Source organism: Amblyomma mixtum, chromosome 8 (genome assembly GCF_055824585.1).
Source record: "Amblyomma mixtum isolate Tamu chromosome 8, ASM5582458v1, whole genome shotgun sequence".
NCBI classification, from domain to species: domain Eukaryota; kingdom Metazoa; phylum Arthropoda; class Arachnida; order Ixodida; family Ixodidae; genus Amblyomma; species Amblyomma mixtum.
Genome location: NC_143019.1, coordinates 117,913,625 through 117,935,330, shown reverse-complemented (window position 1 = coordinate 117,935,330; position 21,706 = coordinate 117,913,625). Strand labels below are relative to the sequence as shown.

At 45.0% G+C, this 21,706-nt stretch overlaps 1 pseudogene; it reads right to left on the bottom strand.

Moving 5' to 3' along the window:
- Positions 1–473: 473 nt before the first annotated feature.
- LOC149334078 (uncharacterized) lies at positions 474–21,577 on the bottom strand (annotated as a pseudogene).
- Positions 21,578–21,706: the final 129 nt, after the last annotated feature.

Sequence of the window (21,706 nt, the reverse complement as noted above, 5' to 3'; positions counted from 1 at the left end):
ATAAACTGATCTTCTATCAATATATATACTCATGTCGGAGCGGTGCAACCTTTGCGCATTTTTTTCATGACGGGTATGCAGCCAGTAGATTCTTGTCATTCTTGGTTACATTATTCGCCATTTCACTCCGTAAAATGCCGAAGTTTGATGTACTGCGCTGCACTCTGTGGTGGCACCAGGGTTGAGGTGTCCACTATAACAGGTAGACATGTCCTAACATTGAGAACTAGAAAATACCTGTCAGTATACTAGCTCAATACAACGATTCTTTGGACTGCTAAAGAATGTCAGTAACTACGTATTATATTTACAAGAGGCTTGTTAAAAGCCATTGGCGCCGCAGCGGTGGCCTAGTGCTTTGAAGGTCCGCCTCTCATACGGCGGTGGTGGTAAACATTTATTGACAATGTAGTAACGGGGTGCTTGGGCCCAGGCCCTAGTTGTCCATGTCCTCACAAGTCTACGTGGAGCTTCTATTCCGGAGCCCCAATGGCATCTAACGCCGCTCGCGCCCTGGCGACAAAGGTTCTTTGGGACTGCAGGTCATCGGAGCTGAGCAGCGCCTCCTCCCAGGCCTTCCTAGAAGGGTAGGACATGTAGGACTGCGATGGGAAGGGCATGCCCAGACCATGTGGAAAACGTCCGTGAAGGTCGCTCCAAACAGAGTGCAGGCCCCATCAAATTCTGTGTTGAAGTGTTTTGACACTGCCGGCAACAGCACTGTCTTTGTAAAAATTTTAACAAGGAGCTGTTTGTCTGCTCTCCGGAGACCCTTACAGGGTTCCGGAAAGTGACGATGACTGTCTTGGTAATATGTAGTGCTGCCTTTGAATCACATTCTGGAGGTGCTGGGTTCGATTCTCAGTGCCACCAGGGTGATGCAATGGGTACAAGTTTGGTTCAACCCCTAGTGAACACCGGGTATCCACCATTCATACTATGGGTACAAGCATTCCTGGCCTGGTGCTGAGCTTATTGAAAATGAAATACTTGCGAAATGGGTCTCTGAAGCGACCTTGAGTAAACGAATATGCATCGCGTTATGCTCGTCTTTACCGCAGAGACCCTTGCGCCATGAATTTTTTGCATCACCATCAAGAGCCATTGGAAATTATCTGGGTGTCTGTTCACATCATCATTCTGATATAGTCCGGAATAATCCTGAGTCCAAAACCTCTTGGCATGTGGTCCTTTGGGATGATTCCCCGAGGATGGAGGTTCGAATAAGAGATAGTTTCCAGACAGAAAGAAACTAATGGAAAGCTTCGTTCACAGATTAAAATGATCAGAGCCCGGGTTTCGAAACCTTGTGAGAAGTGTGAGTAGAGGCGGCCTGCTATGATAACATATATATTCTACTGTTGCTGCTTTCAACATGTTCCCATATGGAATGCATAGAGGGGCCTTTTAAGTATATCCTCGGGTGCCTGTTAGCTACGCGATTCATTCTGGGGCATAGAAGCCGTTCTAACTATAAGAAAGCCATGACATAACTTCTAATGTTTTAGTGGCTTTGTTACCTGTATTTCGTTGCCGTAATGATGACCTAGGGAAACGACTCGAAGCGGCACGCAGCGTACACACCACGTCTCTTTTCTTGTGGTCTGCTTATTTCAGGTACATGAGCATCAGAGTGTGCATCACGTGCGCAAGTTAATCAGATCATAGAAATAATAATACTAGTAATATTGTTATTGCATAAAAGAGGTCAGATTTACAAAACAGGGAGGCCAAAGCCAAAGTGGTTTTGATTTATAACACTCGGTAGGCAGCAGGCAAAGCATATGCCCCGCGCAAACCATTATAATACAGCAGAATATATTAATGCTCACAACATTGAAGGCCTCGAAACTCCTTGAGCTTGTACTCAGTAATTTATATGCTTGCCGGAAGGTGGCTAAAAATAACGCTGGGGAATAGGAAGTGCGAAATCTGTGCACTCTAACTCCATATTGTAAAACGCTGTAACATCAGCCGTGTGCAATAATCAGAGGAAGAGAGAGAGGCATGAATTACTGGACATTGTGCAACACAAAAAATGAAGCGCGAACTTTTTAGAGAGGTTAGCCTAAATACATTTTAATGACTGACCACTATCGATGGAAAGGTTAGGTTAATCAACAGTGCATGAATATCTCTAGGTGACAAATTCAAGACAAACAATCGTACGCATGCAACTATAAGATATAGGAAGGACGTACTACCTTTAAATGTCCGCGGAAAATTAAAACTCAGTTTAAAACTTACGAAGACCCATTAGGACACATTTCCATCAGTCTATTTTCAACACCATCTATTGCAGAGCAGATATTGCCTCGAATTAATTTGGCGCACAGGAAACACTATAATCAGCATGCTGAAATAATAGTACTGAATTATGGTAGCGATTATCAACTGTGCGGCAAGCAAACAGCAATACACATTAGGTAGCCAGGAGCTGGACGTGGTAAGGGTATGAAGAGGATGGGGTGTGTGTAAGAGGTATGTCTACTTAGGGCAGCCAGTGGCCCCTGATTTGTACCATAAGAGGAAACTAACTAGAAGAATAAGAATGGGGCGGAGCGCACACACCTGGTTCTCTGTGATCATGAATGGCAGTTTACCAATATCCCTCAGGAGAAAAGTACACAACACCTGCATCATGGCGTTGGTCACGTATGTGGAAGAAACGCGGAGGCTAACGAAAAGGGTTCACCTTATGTTAAGGGCAACGTAGTGAGCTGCTGAAAGAAATATGATAGGTGCAATGTTAAGCGGCCAGAAGCGGGCAGAGAGCGTGAGGAACAAACGCAGGTTAATGACGTTCTAGTCGAAATGAAAAGGAATAACGGGGCTTGGCCAGTGCTTGTAATGCAAAGGCAAGATAACCGCTCGTCCTTAACGGTAAGAGAGTGGATTCCAACAGAAGGTACGCGCAGCAGGCAGTGTCAGAAAGTCAGTTGGGCGAATGAAATTAAGAAGTTGAAGGAGATACCTGGCCGTAAGGTTAATTGGAGGACTACGGCAGAGGCCCACCCAAAAATGGGCGTTGTCAAGCTGATGATGATGAAGATGCATACGGCGTTATAGATATCATTAATATAAACAATGAGTAATAATTACCTTTTGCAGACTCTCGCGTTACAATAGCTTTATTGACAGCGAATAAACTTGTAAATTTACAAATGGAAAGAGACTGGCGTCAATCAAGAAGGTAGTTTTAAAGTATCGTAAATGAGCAGCCGCTGAAAGCTAAAATTGTTAGATTCTATTTTATAACAATGTGAGATATAATATCGAATGCTTTTATAGTATCAAGGAAAAGTGCTCTTGTGAGTCACACTGTTCGAACGATAAATTTAGCTTATCACAAAAGTCCTCAAGACGGGGTTTGTTGATTCACCATGTGTGAAGCCGTTCCAGCAGTGAGTTAAAAAACCTTAGTGCTTCAAAGAAAATTGTCATGGTTGCTGGATGGTGTTTTTTTAAAGATCCCAGGTATGGTTGGAAAAATTTAGACAAGTATTTGGTTTAATATTTTATTTCTGGAACTGGTTTTAAAAACTGATTAAACTAGTGTGGTTTTTTCTTGTTTTGAATAGTGCCACTTGAACTTTTATTGCTTAGTAGTCATAGCCATACCTATCTGACCATGTCGTATGTTTTGCGAAGGTGAATAGCAGAAATGTGGTCAATGCCTGGTGACGTGCTGCATTCTACGGTAAAAAGTATAGACATCAGCTCATTCTCCGATGAGAAATCTCGGTAAGCTGATTATATTCTGATTTCTAGTAATGTGAATGTTGATGCTGAAAATGGAGTGATGCCTAAAACCTGGGAGATGTGCTTCCTGAATGAATGAGCAGTACCAAGGCGACAGCGCCGAAATCTGTGCACATATAAGTATTTTCCTGTGTGCTTCCATTCGTGTCTTTGAAGTCATAAATCAGAGATCAGGCTTTCTGCATTTCGCTTTTTGCAGGCCTTAATTAATTACGAAAATTTTTCGATTACCTATGGCGGATCGTAGCATTAACTCCATTTCTCTGGGACATAAACTTGGCAGCAGTAGAGTGGATTTAGGAGCGCGTTTGGATTGTGCCAAGAACAAGTTTTTGTTTGAGTACTGCCAGCATTTCCGACAAAATTTATTCTCAGAGATTACAATAGTTCTACCGCGCCAGTAGGCATTGTATCAGGGAACCAGAGCTTTCGAAATTGTTGGAACCACATACCTGCTCTTGGACCTCTGTCAGCGCAAGCACGGTGACGTATGTTCCGCCGATGTTTTGGGGTTCTTTGATGAGAGCAAAATCAGCCAACTGGTCGTATTTGGGATCACTGTTCGGATCCTTCGAAACATAGCCACCGATTGGAGGATAGTCTTCCTCCCAGGCGTAAACAGCGAATAATAAAAGTGAAGCCTTGCAAATTTCCTGAAAGAACATTTCAATGAGACACCAGACACTTTTGAGAAGATAATTGACTTCAATAAAGAAGTTGCAAGTCATTTGCTGGTACCACCTTTCTTTCAAATCTATATTTTAAATTATATCGGCGCAGCGCTCTCAGTCTAACCCATTGTTTTTCAAGGATAAGGACATTTTTGCGGCGATCATAAGACAGGAGAACGAGCAAAATATTCAGATCTTATTCTATCAGCTGAAATATTGACCTGAATATTTCTCCCTGGAGTGTGGGATCTTTCCTTCCCGCAGAATGTGCCTTGTGTTCAGAGATTATTGGGTGTCGATTGAATGAAGAGGTCTGAGCCAAAACGCAGCTGTGAGAGTCAGACGATGGTGACCACCTATGCCAAGTACTGCACGGCACTGGTTGTAAAAAGGTTGTCATTGCTACTCGCACCCGCCAGCCGAATTTTGTCTTCTGCGGCCTTGGCGCAGTACATCCGCGGCATGCTGGGTAATCAGAGGTATTTCCCCCTCCCATGAATGTAGGACCCGCCCTTGAGAAATAACTGTTCGTGCGGTTTCCTTGCAGACTCGCCTTGTTCACAGGAATGGTAAGCGCTAGAACGTTAATGTGATGTGATGCGAAGACTCAGTTGTCATGCTGATGTAAACATGAGTATTCCCGCCGTCTTGACGACTGTGCTGCTATTCATTCTGGGCATCTGGCGCAGGTACTTCACAGTAAATGTGAAGTCTCTTCACGAGTCATCTCCGCCGCTGCTCAAAGGGCAATGTGAGCCCTCTACCCCTGCGTCGTCATTAAAAACGATGGAGATAATATGACATTCAAACTGATCGCGTTTATCTTTGTAGCCTTTTACCGCCTCCTGTGAGTGCAAGGTGCGCGCGGCGTTTGCACAGCTGCCTCGACAGCACTGCTAGCATTGCCCTGAACACTGGGAATTCAGATGAAATGAAAAAGAAATGGTGTTAGAGAACATATGTCCCTAATTTCATTTCCACAAGATTTATGGTGAATACTCGCAGTGCTATCACGCGTGCCGTACGGTTAATAAACCTTCCTGCAAGGTTTCGGAAAGTCACAGCTGATGGCTAATTCCCTGCATGTCCCTCACGCCCCCATTAAGAACACCGCTCATGTCGAAGCTTCAGCAACACAACCATGGTATTTAGAATGTTCGGGTTAGAAGTCTGGTTCCAAAGCATTGAAGATCTGTGCAAATTCACACTATGCCAGTGATGGAGTGGCATTCTTCATGTTTTGGCATACAGGATAAGCACTATGTGTGCGCGTGATCGCAGTCGTCTGTTGTTGCAGGCTGTGTTCCGCCACTGTGAGCTTCCGCGAGCTTCCATTATAGTTACCGTGAGAGGAAATCTCCTGAACGGTGTGCCTTCGTCACCAACACTTCAAGTAGCCTAGTGCATTGCACGCGAACGGCAATGCGGAAACAATGCGGGGCGAAAAGCAGCGGTGCTTCTCAACGCTAGAAATGCGTATGCGCTTTAGAACGCTTCGTGGTGAGAGGAACGTCAATAAATTATCTGTGTTTTCACGGCAAGGCTAATTCCAAAGAGGCAAAGGGTCAGGTGCTATGCTGTGCCACAGGAACAGCCAGATGCCTGTTTATTTAAAACAGCTGCCATAACTGAGTTTCTGAATTCTATACTGTAGAGAAGGTCTTAACATCGTGACGCCACAACCTGTACTGACATGTCAATTTTGTAGCCTAGAAAAATGTTTACTTGATGTTAAAAATCAAAGAAGCTAAAGTTTCCTTGATGAAAAAATGGGCCGTTCGCTACCTGCTCTTCAATATTTCGATGCAATAGTTCATGCGAAATTGAAGAACACAACTATTTCCTTATTGATTTTGTTAACAAGCTCAAAAGGTCATCCTCGCTCTTCGCCTGCCATTTTTTTCCCTAGTCACTTAGGATGGCAACGTCATAAGGTCGAAGGCTGCTACTGTATTCTGAATGAACCGTTGTCCCTATGTCTGTGTCTCTTCGAAACCAAGCTATCTGGATCATGAGAGTAAACACATAGTCCGTATGGGTGGGGATGTTGTGTATTCGTACATGACATTTTTTAGAGTTGAGGTTTCAACACCTACACTATATAGAGCACGGCGGTCACTATGAAATCCGTGTAAACATTTTACAGCACATCCACATTAGCCTTCTTACACCCTAGCTAATGAAACGCTACTGACGAATATCCATTAAGAAGTAAATATACAACATTTTTATATTGGTAAATGCGGGAACTTCGAGTCTAACGAAGAATCTTGGAACTATATTGACGGTAGCGCAGAAGACCTTGAAAAAATAAAATGAGACATTTTACGTTAGGAGACAACATGACAGCATACCCAGGCAGCACAACACCCTTGGTCGAACGTCAGGTAGTTGTTGGCAAAAATTGGCCCGAACATCGTTGCTACGCTGGCACTTGATCCGAGTGCTTCCATTTTGACACACTAGCCGTACTTTCATGCCAGTTTAGGGCCAATGTTACGCCGATCAAGCAACCAACGCAGGCCCGGCGTTCTTCTGCAGCACGAGCCAGTAAAAGTCTCATACTGATCTCAAACATTTAAACATTCTTATCCAGCTTTCGAATAATGGTATGCAGCTTTCGAGCATTGGTATCCTGTTTTCGAAAATTCGAACATGCAATATAACGCACTCGCCAAGGACCGGCACGGTGGATGTACCATTCTACCTAGCAAATATTCATAACTGAGGGTGCCAAATAATTCCTGAAAAAGACCAATTTATTGCATACAGTTACAAGAATCACGCTTCTAGTGCACGCAGGACGGCTTGCGCTACCTTCAGCCACTCCGGGGAGTAAAGAAAGCTAGGCCCGAGAGCTAGATGGCAGAGGCTGTGGGAAAATCATTTATTTTCATGTTTGGTGCATGCCGATCATTCAGATTGGACCACGCAGCTCGCCAATCTGCTGTGGCATGGTTAAGGCATCCATAAAGTGCTTAATGGAGCTGTCCTCCAGTGAACTGATTAGTCGTATCGGAAGCGATCGTTGCACTCCTGTTGCAAGAAGACTGTCGCACAGCATTCAAACCAATTCCTCCCCCAGCTCTTGGACGATAACCTCACGAAGCGCCGATCCTCGCCGAACCTGCAAAGAGATGCATGATGGCATGATAAGCTCAATTATGCCCATCGCAGGACGAAAACAAAAATGTTTAAATAACACTGATTTTTGTGAGACACAGTATGAGTGAACACACTAGCAACATAATTTTCAGGATAATTTTCAGTTTATGCTTAAAACCTACACCACACCAGATGCACAAAGCACAATTTAAATTACTCCGCTTGCCTTGCACCAAAGGATTCATTTTAGTTTAATGCGCCGGGTCGCACCCCCTGTAAAACAGATTTAATTCGACAAAAACAAATTAATCTGATATTGAGAACTGATCAATGCATTACTTTGTTTTAATATCATAACTGGTATGTATAAATTGCGAGCTAATTTTTTATTCAAGTAAAGATGTACAGGTTGTAGCATCTCTTCCACATGGACGTCAAAATAACATTTTTGATCAGTTTGTTTTAATGGGGTTATAAATACGGCTTGCGATTTTTTGCGAAATACGCTGAAAGCGAGGAACTGAGGGCACCTTTGTTTTTTAAAAAAATGGAACACTCTATCTTAGTCACTTCGCATGCATGTTATATGGAATTCGAAACTGCGACTTGGAAACCACAAAAAAAAAACCTTATCTGAGAGTCCAAAGTAATGCCCTTTTTACAATAAGAGATAACTGGGGCAAAAGCTTTAACCAGAAATTGCGTACTGTGTATTGAGAGTGCAAGTGTTGAAGCCAAAAAGAAACTGAACGGAAGTATTACACATACTGTTACGGACTTGTCTGCAGTGGAAAATTAATTAAGCGGCTCTGATTCCTGTTGTACGTGAGCGGTAAATGAGAAACGATTTCACCCATGCATCCGATCTTAGGTCACACGTATTCAAACCCGCTGTCAGACAAAGCAGTGAATGTTTTGTAAATTCATCTCGCCAAACTCGAAATAGGAAGTTCTTACCATTAGGGCACAATTGCACTGCGCACGATGTCAAGCCAGACATTTTGAAATGAGAGTATGTACACAGAAGTCGTCCTCATGTTCTGGCTCGTTTTCTTTTCCTGCCTGAAATATAAAGCAGCACATACTTAAAGCAACATTTAATCTCAAGACGACATTAACTTCCAGACGTATATCGAGATAAAAGAGTTTTAGTACTTACAAATAAGATCTTCCAGGCCAAGGTACGAACCGCGTCGGAGTTCTGCTAACATATGAGATGTGGGTTTTCGCTTGCAGAGGCTATGAACGGCGCCAGCATGAATGTGCATGCTTTATCGTCGCGCTGGTTGTGTAGTTGGGCGCCGCCGTGCCAGAAAAGGCAAGATCCGTTGAGTCAAGGATGTGTCATAGTGATGCGTCGCGCTGTTCCAAGACGAGTGGCAGGGGACACAATGGTGGGGGGAGTGTGTTGGCTGGAAGGGAGAGAATCAACATTCAAACAGGTTTAGTGGTCATTAGAAAAAGCCTCCAGCTGAAAGGTGGAGAAAGGGATATCGTGGGAGGATGCACGAACGGCGAAGCGCGTAGCTGCGCGCCAGAGAAAAGAGCTTCGAGAAAGTGACTAAAAGAAAAAAATTAGCGCTTCGTGGGGTTGCGGGTTAGCGCTCTACCTGGAAAGGGCGCGGCCGGTAGAATAGGTGGGGAAGATATCAGAGATATCGGAGAGGGGACGGGACAAAATATGTGGAAAGGGTTTGGTATTTTTACAGAATGAGTCACCGGCAGTGCAGAAGGCAATGTCTATAACAAAAAAAGTGAATTGGAAACACGGAAGCGTCAAAGTATTGTTACAAAGACGCAGCAAAAGCATCATGTACGGCGCCCGAAGACTTTGATGCGAAAAACATTGAGCTTAAAGATGGGTTTCGCGAGAACGACTTCAGACACTCGCGTATTTTGGGAGGCCGTGTTAAAGGGCTTGTGTTAGTTCAAGATGGCTTAAAATGTTACCTGAAAATAACAAAAATATAAAGCATTAAAATATTATGCAAGCAGAATGCGCGCTCTTTCATAGTTTCATGTGCGGCAGATGAGCGAAACAAGGGAGGTTAACACCCGTCTAATACCAGTTGTCAGTCGATTTATTCGCTGGGTGTCGGAGAATCTTCTAATTCTTTGTTGATGTGGGAGTTTCACGCAAAAAAACAGAAACAAACAAAAATATATTGAATTGTGGTTCGAACTACTTCCGATGGTTTTCAGGAATAAATGTGATGTTCGGAAGCAAAAAAACTTGCGAGCAAATATGCAAAGACGTGAAAGCTATATAGCCCCCAGTGCAAATTACGCAACAGAAGAATAAAATGAACAAAAACAATAATTTCCAACTATACGATTTGCAGAAAAGGAAGGAAATAGCAAATAACAAGACACGGGAAAGACGCCATCACAGCGAAGACGTAGGGTAGCGTATGAATTTCTTCACGCGTGTCCGCGTGCGTTCATGAAGCACCGGGTTAATATTTCACGTGCGCAACGCATAATTCGAAATTACGAGGTGACTGCCCCTTTTTGGACATTGCTAAAACTGCGCACAGTGTCGCTTTAGCGAATGCACTAAATTTACAGGACCTTTTGAAAGAAAATTTTTTGTTAGTGCAGCCGCTCCTAGTTAACTAGTATTAACGACAGAATTCTTTACATCTGTGGTCGTTGGTCTGGATGGCGTCGTCATCGGTCTTCTTGCGACAGACCGGTTCCTCAGTGGGGGAATAAGCATAGTCCGCTGACCACCCCCGAAGTCGTCGTCAATTCTTTGTACCGCTCAGAAACAGCTAAGGAACAAAAGAAAACTCAACGGCAGCAGCTATACACCGAGCGAATGCGTTTTGAACTTCCGAATGCGTTTGGAAACTGTTGTGAAGCACTGGACAGTTCCGTTTGGTCCGAATGCTATTATAAGTGTCGAATACCATTGGACTCAAATCCCACTTTAAAACCCGCGCCGCACAGGTGTTATGAGAGAATAGGAGTAGTAGAATTCGAGCAATACCTCTGCGCTACTACTCTAATACTGCTCATATGCTATAATGTGCTCCAGGAACCTGTGCTTTTATCTCATGGATCAGCGGAAAACATCTACTTTGGCAACGTATTCATGCCAATTATAGGTAAACTGAGATGCGACAGATTTATGCACGTCTCACACATCTTACCGAGAGCTCAAGTGACTTTTTACGAGTTCGAAAAATTGCAGAAACTGTCGCTCTCTGTTGTAATAATATTGAACGTTGTCTTGCCGTTTCAGCAGATGGCATATGATAGACGTCCGCTTGTCCGTATACTTTTTGCCACTGGATGAAAGATGGCAACGCTAGGTCAATATAGACAGCTTTCTTAAATCGCATAGCCAATTCTTGCAAGCTGTGTGCGAACTCTGGCTAAGATGGCCCGTGATAGTCTTGATAAAGAGCGGGGAAATACTGGCTAACCTGGCCCATGATAGCCAGGATTTTGTGATAGCACAACCGACAATGGCAAAGGGTGGAAAAATTCTGGCTAACCTGGCCCATGATCGCCACGATTTTGTGATGAACGGCCAGTACTAGCAAAGCGATGGAAAACCAGGGCTATCATTGGATGCGGTAATGAGTGGTTCAGGCAATATAACAACCTCATTGGGAACTCTGTGCCTACTTAGGGCCATGCTTTGCCAAAGGTATTCGAATGTTGGCTCGCTGTCATATGCTACCTGGGGAAGTGGTCAGGGGAAGAGAAGTGAGCTAATGATAATCTTGCTGAAGTAAGAGTAACGAATGTACAGTCTTTGTCAAAAGTATCCAGGCTGCATGGGTTGCTTCTAGCTTCTGGAGTGGAGCCCTTGTATCTTTCCTAAAGGTCAAAAGTTGTTGGAAGGTAAGAAGACCCCCAGTTCTTACCTTTAACGACCATTTCAGCTTCACGGGAGGCTGTAAAGGCTCCACTGCGCGAGCTAGAAGCAAACCATACAGCCTGGTGACTTTTTACAAAGACTGTACCATGCATAGGCCGTTTATCATTACAGAGAAGATAGGCTGTAGAACCATAATGCAATAGAATGGATTCCATGAGAACGTAGTAGTAGTAGTTAGTGGCCACAAGTTACACCCACGGACGAGCTTATTAAGTGGGGATTGGGGCTTTAAAACTTGTTTTTTACTATTCGGCATAACTCATTGAAACTTGGCAGGTGGGTGTATCACAGAATGCTGATTTCAAATATGCATTTAGACTTCAAATATTTTCCCAGGAAGAAAATTTATCGCAAAATAACATCCAAATTAGACCATTTCTTACGGGCTGTTATAGTAATTTATCTGTTATAAAAACTTTTTTAAGAGTATGCAGGCATTTCCAAAGATGCACAGCAGATCCTAATGCTTTATTTTTTGCTTTAAATATGATATATTAACAATTAGGACAAGTGTGGGCTAATTACTGCGACACCGTTTTTTCTTCCCAACTTTGTTATTTATTTATGATGAACAGAATGATTTCATAGACATTTTGTTAGCGTTAGGGTGTGCTTCGGGCGTTCGAAAATGTCTGATCATTCTTAAAAATCTCATTTTAACTTATAAATTACTATCAAGGCCCGTAAGAAATGACCTGATAAGAATATTTTATTTTGTCATATATTTCCTTCTAGTGGAGATATTGTAAATACAAATGCTTATTCAAAATCAGCATTCAATGATATACCTAGGGGCTCAGTTTCAATACGAATATGTTAACACATAAAAAAAGTGTTTAAGACCCTCATCTCCCTTAGGTGTGCGTGGACGTGGGTGCTGCAGCTTGTTCAGGAAAGGGTTGACCAGGATGATGCTCTGTCTCTATCCAATGCTTTTTAATCTTATGCTGACCTCAAAAGCACGTATTTTTCGCTCCTCCCCCTCTGCCCTTTCTGTGAACGCTTTAGCTCTCTCTCAGAAGTCTTGCAGTCAGTCGCTGCCTGGCATCTGTACTCGCCACGTGTTTTATTTTTTTGGGCCAGTGCACGCTTCTGAGAAAATATAATTTCTGTTTTGTAGACCTGCATATTACTTGCGTTTATCACGACATCGCGCAAAATTTGGTGACCACACACACTATAAGTATTGCGACCAAGTGCAGAGTGCGGCGAGAATGGGATTCGTCGGGGACTTCAGGCAAGCCTCCTTCCACCCCACAGCGTCGCAAGTGTTCGCCGTTGTCTCGCTTCTGCTTCCGAACTTCTGGCCTGCTGAGCCCTCCATCTGTCTGGCGCAAGTGAACAGCTAGTTTATGACGGCTAGAATCACATTGCACACTTCTAGATTTCACGACGTTGAGTCTCCGCTTTCTCCGGATCTGGCGGCTGTTGCGTTGTGTCTGCTCCGGTAGCGGACTCAACGGGTAGCGAAAAACCAAGTCAGTAGTCGGGCTGCAGGCACTCGGGCTATCGGGGCAGACGCCGATGCAGAGACGGGTCGAGGAAGAGAGGATATGCAGAGATTTATTTACATGGTGATGAAGGAGATTTCGGTACTGACAATGAGCACTGCGGCTCCTTTTAAAGGGGTCCTTTATCCCTAGGTCCCTGGTTGGGGAATTTAGCTCGATTAAAAGCGTCCAATCATTGTAGTTTAGGCCACGTGTACAGTCTTGGGGAACCGCCCACCAGCACGTCCTCGACACACTTTCGCCACATCCGGCAAAATGTTGTCCCGGTCGCTCTTGCAGCAGTGATGACAAGCACGGAAGGAGATCAAAGTGGGCGCCAAAGCCAGACACCTAAACTGCACAGCTCTCCGTGTGGACGGAATGCCGAAGCCTCACTCGAGCTTGGGGTTCCGCACAAGGCAAGAGGAGAAGTCTCTTCAGAAGCGCGAGTATACAACCGTCGTTGCTCGCTGTAAATAACATCTGCCGCCTTCGCCGTGATGGACTGCCGAAGCTTCCCTCCCGCCCAGGGTCCCGCACAAGGCAAGAAGAGAAGTCTCTTCAGAAGCGCGAGTACACAGGCGTCGTTGCTCGTTGTAAATAGCTTCTGCCGCATCCGCCGTGAATCACGCAGACCACCGCCGTCTCCGCCGACGCACGATATCATGCTGCTGTGGCCCAAGTATATGGCAGTGATGACACTTCCCAGGCAGCGGACGGCCATCTCAACGCCGCGGTTTCGATGCACAGAGGAATTTGAAACGTAAGAGCACCGCGAGCCCGTAGGATCAGCCGGAAGGAATTTGCACAGACAAGCGGATGTCCATCTGAAACCCACTGTCTCGAAACTCAGAATAATTCGAAACGTAACAGCTTCTCCGGCGGCGCCAGAGATCCCGATGGACAAAGGTCAACAACCGTTGTTTAGAGGGATCGTTGGGGAGGATTTCGTTCACCATGTGCTTCCCTGTTACTGGTACTCTGTTTCTCCAGGTAGTCTCTATAGCTCCTCGTTTCTTCTCAAAAGGACGGCTTCTTGCTCTCAGCAGGCCAGTGAAATTTCTAGGAAGACAGCACCAATTTGAACAACACAAAAACCACAACCGCAAAGCAGGCAAGCGCTAGGACTCTCCCCGAGATTCTCCAGGCTCCTTTTTCAACCAGACGGGTTTAAGCCTTGTACAGTTACGGCAGCAATTGGAGCAAGCTGAACATTCTCCAAACATACACACAAGTTCAAGAAGTCAGATAAAAAGGGTGATAATAAACCTTAGTCAAGAAAAAAAATGTACTCAAGGAATCTCCGAGGCCATCATTTACACTAAAAGCAGCGACTTAAGCCATCGGCATTGGCGCTCAGTTTACCCTTTTTGTAACGAACTTCAAAAGAGTATTGCTGCAGTGCGAGGCTCCAGCGGAGCAGCCGACCGTTTTTGGGAGACATAGTTTGCAACCACGTGAGAGGACAATGATCCGTTTCAATGATGAACCTCGAGCCAGCAAGGTAGCATGCAAGTTTCTGCACTGCCCAAACAAGACAGGCGCATTCCTTCTCTGAAGCGCTATATGCTTCTTCTCGTAACGTCAGCTTACGGCTAGCATAGAGCACCGGATACTCTTCCGCCGCCTCTGCTGCTTGGCACAATACCACGCCCTTGCCGCTGTCACTGGCGTCGCACTGAACCACAAATGGCTTTGAGTAATCGGGTGCCTGCAGCTCGGGTTGACTCATTAGCAAACTTTTCATGGCCAAGAAAGCCTTTTCCTTTTTTTCGTCCCAGTGGAGGGTCTGCGGTTCGGTTTTTCTGAGAGCATCAGTCACAGGGCTGGCAAGCTCTGAAGCGCTGGTAGTAGCCGGCAACTCCCAAAAATTACCGCACATCCGTTTTAGTACGCCGCTTGTTCTTTACTTGTGCTTTACTCATCTCGTGTCCGACCTTCTCCTGCGCTTTGTGCAGTCTTTCAAGCAGTGCGAGCCCATACTCAACCACTGTGGGGCCCGCTCCTCGGTCTTCCCACGATTCCCGAAGAATGTTGAGTGGTGACCGCAGGGAGCGCCCGTATACTAGTTCGGCAGGTGTGAAACCAGTGGCTTCATGAATCACGGTCCTGAGCGCAAACATTGTGGCCTGCAAGCAGGCATCCCAGTTGGCTTTGCGAAGAAAGCATAGTGCCCTCAGTACGCGTTTCATTATCGAATGCATCTTCTCCACTGTATTAGACTGCGGGTGGTACACTGAACTATGGATTAATTTAATCCCACATTTCTCCAGGAAAGGTGTAGTTAGCGCGCTGGTAAAAACGGTTCCCTGATCTGTCTGTATTTCCGCGGGAAACCCGACACGCGCGAAAATGGACAGTAGTGCGTTTACGATTTATACTGAGCTTAATTCTTTTAGCGGCACTGCCTCAGGAAACTTAGTAGCGGGACAGACCACAGTCAAAATGTGACGGTAACCAGACTCAGTTTTGGGAAGGGGGCCAACCGTGTCAATCACGAGCCGTCGAAATGGTTCTGTGATCACCGGAACGAGCTTCAATGGGGCTCTCGCCTTATCCCTTGACTTGCCCACCCGTTGACATGTGTCGCAGGTCCTTACAAAATTTTCTACTTACCGAAAGCATCCCGGCCAGTAGAATTCTTGCAGCAAAGCGGTCCTTCGATTTCCTGAGCCCTAAATGATTCGACCACGAGCTACCGTGCACCAAGGGCAAAAGATCACGACGGTAGCGTTGACGCATGACTAATTGGTCAAACTGTACCTCTCTGCGACCACGGTACCTACGATAGAGTACCCCGGACCTTTCTTGAAATGTCACATTTTTATTTGCGATCCCTTCATCCTCACGGCACTTAAGATTTTACAGTGTGGAGTCTGCCCTTTGTTCCGATATCAAAGACGATCGGTCCACGCCTAGCAACCTTTGCAGGCTACCAGATGCTGGGGTTATGAGAAGCTCACCACGGGCCTCTTTAAGCTCAAGACAATCCTCGTTACTTTCGGGCCTGCCCAGAACTTTTACTTCTTCAGTTGTCGTCGCGGGGACCTCTCCTGACGTGTCAGAATTCTTACCCCGAACCGTGTCAACGTTACTTGACGCCTCCATTGAGATGGCCTTAGCGGCAATTTTTCGGGCTTTCAAGCCAGTAACGCGTAGTCTCTTCCCCGAACACTAGGCCTTTCTGCCGCAGCAGCTGATCTCATCTGTTGAAAACAGATAGGGTACTGCATCGGCAGACTGGCTGACACGGCAGCCTCCGTATGAAGTACACCAAAGGGGCCTTTAATGCATATCTTCGCGATAGGAAGGCACACACTGTTGGCTTCCACCGCCTGCTTAATCCAGGCGCACTCCCCAGTGAATTGCCCTGGCTCTACATAGGATGGGTGGACTACGTCCATTGTAGCTGCCGAATCTCGCAGCACACGACACGGCTTTTCGTTCACTACAAGATCTCGGATGTAGGGCTCTAGAAGCCTCAAATTTTCATCGTTGCTATCCAATGACAAGCAAACAACTTTGGGGCTTTTGCATATTGCCGCTACATGTCGCGGCTTTTGGCAGTTACAGCATACCGGAGCCAGTCTCTTTTCAAACGCTTTCTTTTGGCGCTATACTGCCTCAGGGGTTTCCTCTTTTACCCCTGCCGCTTTTTCTGAAGATTCCACACTCCGTGCATGTTCCTCCTCTTTGGAAAGCTGCCCGTTCCACCCAGATCTCTTCATATTGTGGTATTTTTCTTGGACTTTCCTTTCTGTCCAGTGCACGGCGTGAGACGAACTCTTCTGCCAGCTCGGCTGCTTTCGAGACAGTCGTAACGTCTGGCCTCTCTTGCTCCCAGTGCCTTATGTCTTCAGGCAACCGACGATAAAAATGCTCGAGGCCGAAGCATTCCCTCATTTTCTCACTTTCGTCATACGCCTTAGCTTCTTTTAGCCATTCCCCCAGGTTCGCCATTAGCTTGTACGCGAAGTCTGGATATGACTCATCCTTTTGCTTCTCGGCGTTGCGAAATTTTTGACGGAATGCCTCCGCTGACATTCTGTACTTTTTCAGAAGACTAGACTTGACTTTGTCGTAGTTCTCTGCATCTTCTTTACTCAAGCGGGCAATTACATCAGCAGCCTCACATGGTAATAGGGTCAGGAAACAATGTGGCCATGTTGCCTTTCTAAACCCTGCCTTCTCTGAGGTTAAAAACAGCGCTAGCGGGGACGAAGCGGAGAGAGGGACACGACGCTGACTATCAACCAAGTTTTATTGCACGTTCACAGGTTTAATACCTCTCGTTCGTGCAAAAAAGGCGAAGAAGAAAGAAGAAAAAGAGAAAGAGGGAAGGCGGGATAGACAAGAAACCATGTGGCATGAGATTATGCATTATGCGAATGTTGATGGCTTCTTCAATTTGTCTCGTCCGTTGGTCTGGGTAGGTAGATATGATTGTGGTGTTGCCAAGTTGGGGAGCTTTATTATGCTCTCGGCAATGTCTTGCCAGTTCACTGATGATGGCGCCTTTCAAAGATCTTTTATGCTCTTGCAGCCGTTCATTTAAACAACGCCCTATTTGGCCGATGTAGGTGTGCCCGCATGACAGTGGCATTTGATAGACGACGTTTTTAGTACATTTCACGTGCATGTTCTTGTGCTTCTTTCGGGACTGCTTCCTTCCCGTTCGCTCACTGTTAACCTTGGCACACATGCTCATTAACTGGTTAGGTGCTGACATCAGCACTTTTACGCCAAAGTTTTCGCCTATCTTCTTGAGGTTGTGTGAAAAGCCATGAATGTACGGAATTACTGCATACGGCTTCCTTTCTTGTGATGTGGCCTTGATCTTTGTCCTGCCTCTAAGTTCTTGCGGTACTCCTTCTGCGACACTGGACAGTAGCTGCGTCGGGTAACCTGCTGCTTCCAGCCGACAAAGTTGGGCGTCGAAACTAGCTTGAGCATAAACGAACTTTGAAAGGCGCCATCAGCAGTGAACTGGCTAAGACATTGCCGAGAGCATGATAGTCGTCCCCAACTTGGCACCACCACAATCATATCAACCTACCCACAGCAACGAACGAAAGAAATTGAAGAAGCCATCAACATTCGGCAAAATGGTGAAGAGTGCGTCAGCATCCCTTCCATTTCACTTCGCGATAGCGAAATTAATTATATGTGTATGAATGCATAATCTCATGCCACGTGGTTTCGGGTCTATCCCGCCTTAACTCTTTCCCTTTTTCTTCTTTTTCCTTCTATATTTTGCACGAACGAGAGGTATTTAGCCGGTGAACGTGCAATAAAACTTGGTTGATAGTCAGCGTCCTGTCCCTCTCTCTGCTTCGTCCCCGTTAGCGCTGTTTTTAGCCTCAGATCATGCACCAACCAGCCCAAATTTCCACCCTTTTCAAGTGCCTGCCTTCTCGCATGTGCGCTCGAAGTTCGAAGTTCACCAAAAACAGACCTATGTCCTCCCCTTTCTTATAAGGTTGCATGAGGTCTTTCATTCTGACCGACTTCAGCTCTCCTACTCTAGAGGCTACGCTCTCATCCCTTTCTTTTCGAGCCTTTAGCACTTCCAGTTCAAGACGCTTCAGCTCAACGCGTTCTCTAAGCGCTTACTCTCTTCAACCATGCGTTTATCATTTCTTTCTCCTGCTTCCCGCTCTGCTTTCTCTCTTTCTGCAATCAGATCCAGACATTCCGAGAGCTCATCGTCGTCTGCCTTATGTGCCTAGATAGCCGCGATGGTAGCTGGCTTCCTTCTTTGGTCCTGAACATCCAAACCCAAGTTTTTGGCCAACTCCAACAAAAGCGGCATTTTCAGTGCTTTAAGTTTTTTTTAGATAGATAGATAGATCTTAATTTTAGACAACAAGGTCTCGGATACAGGGGCAAAAGGCAGATGCACTCTGCCTGACGGGGCCCAAGCACCCGACACAATGCTCTGGACAAGCGGCAAAAGAAGAAAGAGCTTCATACACTCTCATTACAAAAAACAACACATAATTATACAAGGTAAAAGTAGGAGGAAAGTGCATACTTTTGCAATGATATAATTAAAGTAAATATTTAAAAGGCACATCACAAGAAGAAAAACACGAGAATTCACAGAGTTGACGGAAAAACAGGGACATCAAGAATTTCTGAGTGAACAGCCCTTTAATCATTCGGGCGAGAAAGGAGGTAAGCTTTAGCATTTCTATTGAAGGACTTTTGGGAAACAGATTTCTGAATAATTTCTATGGCCTGTGTATGTTTATTTAGAAGACTGGGAATTAAATATGAAAGCATTTCGGTTCCATAGTTAGTCCTTACGAATGGTACTCTGTAACTGACGTGTCTTAATTGATAAGGCGCGTCACTACTAGAGTTTAATTGAACATATTTAGTGGGATGATGTTTGAAATCGTTAAACACATAAGAAAGCAGTTTAAACTCGAATAATTCATTGACTTTTAGAATGGAATGCTTAGAGAAGTACAAACCTGTATGATCATTGTATGCAAGGTTTTCGACATATCGTATTGCTTTTTTCTGTAATGTTATCAGCCTCGTGAGGTTAGTTTTCGTTGTAGATCCCCAAACAAGTAAACAATAATGAAGATGTGATTGAATTAGGGTATAATATAACTGCCACTTCAGCCATTTCGGAACAAGGTCTCGAAGTTTATATAATACACATAATGACCTTGATATGCTGGCATGAATCTTATTAATATGCAGGATCCAACTCAAGTGTTCTTCAAAAATTATGCCTAAAAATTTGTGGGAAGAAACACGCTCAATTACGCTATTTTTGAAGGTAAGATTAATTTCACTGTTATCAGGCTTGTTACGTGCCTTAAATACAATAAGCTTTGTTTTATTAACATTTAACTCTAGTTTATTTATATTCAACCATAAAGACAATTCTTGTAACCATGCATTTGCCTCAGCCTGAATATTACTAAGATGCATGCCAGAAAAAAATACACTGGTATCATCTGCATACAAAATTATTGTACGAGTTCGAGGGATGGCTATTATATCGTTGATATAAAGAATGAAAAATATTGGACCCAAAATAGACCCTTGTGGAACACCGTATATTAATTGACCAGGTTGTGATTGATGACCATTCGAACATGTATACTGCAGGCGACCGGAAAGATAAGTACGGATCAGATTTAAGGCAACTCCTCGAATGCCATAAAACGGGTGCTTATAAAATAAAATATCATGTTTAACTGAATCAAATGCCTTCCTGAAATCTAAAAAAATCCAACTGTAAATTGTTTGTCATCCATATTAGAAAATATTTTTTCCTTTATACTAAGCAATGCCATTTATGTTGACTTCTTCTCACGAAATCCGAACTGTGCGTTAACAAAAATTTGTCTGTCGTCAAAGAACTTACACAGTCTGATTTTGATCAAATATTCCAGCAGTTTAGAAAACAAAGGGAGTACAGATATAGGTCTGTATTTGTTTATATTGTCATAAGGGCCACCTTTGTGTAAAACAACCACTCTGGCAATTTTCATACCATCTGGAAAAATACCTTGAACTAACGCGTTGTTACATATATGCTGCAAGGGCAAGCTGCATGACTGCAAGCATGACTGCCCCTAGTGTTGCAAAAAATTTCACTGTTCAAAAAACTATCTTCACTTACTTTGAAACAGCATGCGAAAGATAGCCACAATTTACACCACCTTTGTAAGCTAACTCAATACAAAGCCTGGTAAAACCTCAGTGAAGAAAATCGCAGCACTCACCAAACTCTGCAACCATGATTCCAGCGCACTGTCACGACTGACCCCCCCTAGAGGACTTCGCTATCATAAAGGCGAGGACTCCATCCTCCATCAGCTGCACTCATCGGAAGAACTCAACCTCCGAAAACCTTCGCAGTTTTCCGCCGCCTTCAGCAGCTTCTCGGTGATGTCGCCTCTTTCGATGACGGCATATTTCGGGATCTCTTCCCGCAACGCCTGCCTTCCAAAGTATGCATGTCGCTCGTCGCTACCGACAGGTTGTCCTTGAACAACCTTGTGCAATTTGCGGACCTCTTGATGTACGTCGCCTAATCGTCTATTTAATAGATTGCGAATGATGCCAGGAGAAATTAAGCATCTCATCCATTATAACCTGACATAAACGGTCTTCGCGGCAAGCTCCAGGATCAGGTGGACCATCTATCAGCGCAGTGGCTGCTCTGTATGCAGGTATTCCAGCCTTCTCGCGCCCCTGCTCGTTTTCCCGCAGGCGTCGCTGATGTCAGTGGTCGCGGCACGGCAACTACTGGTACCACCGCACCTGCGATACACCTGCCCGCAAATAGGCGCCTCCCTCCACTTTCCTGCGGAGTGCTCCGGATTACCACTACAGTCGGCGAGTGTTGGCTGTTGAGCAAGCAGCCGGTTATCCTTCGTTTAGGGCAAAACGTCTGTGCTTTGTTCCCTCTTGGATAAGGGCTTAGAAGCTAGCGTCGTCGCAAATTCCCCTGCGCTGCGAAGAATCACCGATCTGCTGTCACGCTGCAAAGCGCAAACAAGACGGCTTTGTGAATCTGGCGTTCATTCCGGTGGGTTTTCATCGCAGCGTACGTGGCTTACCTCATCCTTGGAGCAGATTGCCTTCGTCGGTTTGACCTGGTCATGGTCATAGCCTGAAAGCGTCATGTTGATGCTACAACACACCTCGCGGTCTAAGGTACACAGTCACCACCCGTCGTTAGAGCTGTTTTCTGCAACCACCTTCATCGATCTATCAGTAGCTATTCGATGAATTTCCAATCTTGCCTCCCCCGT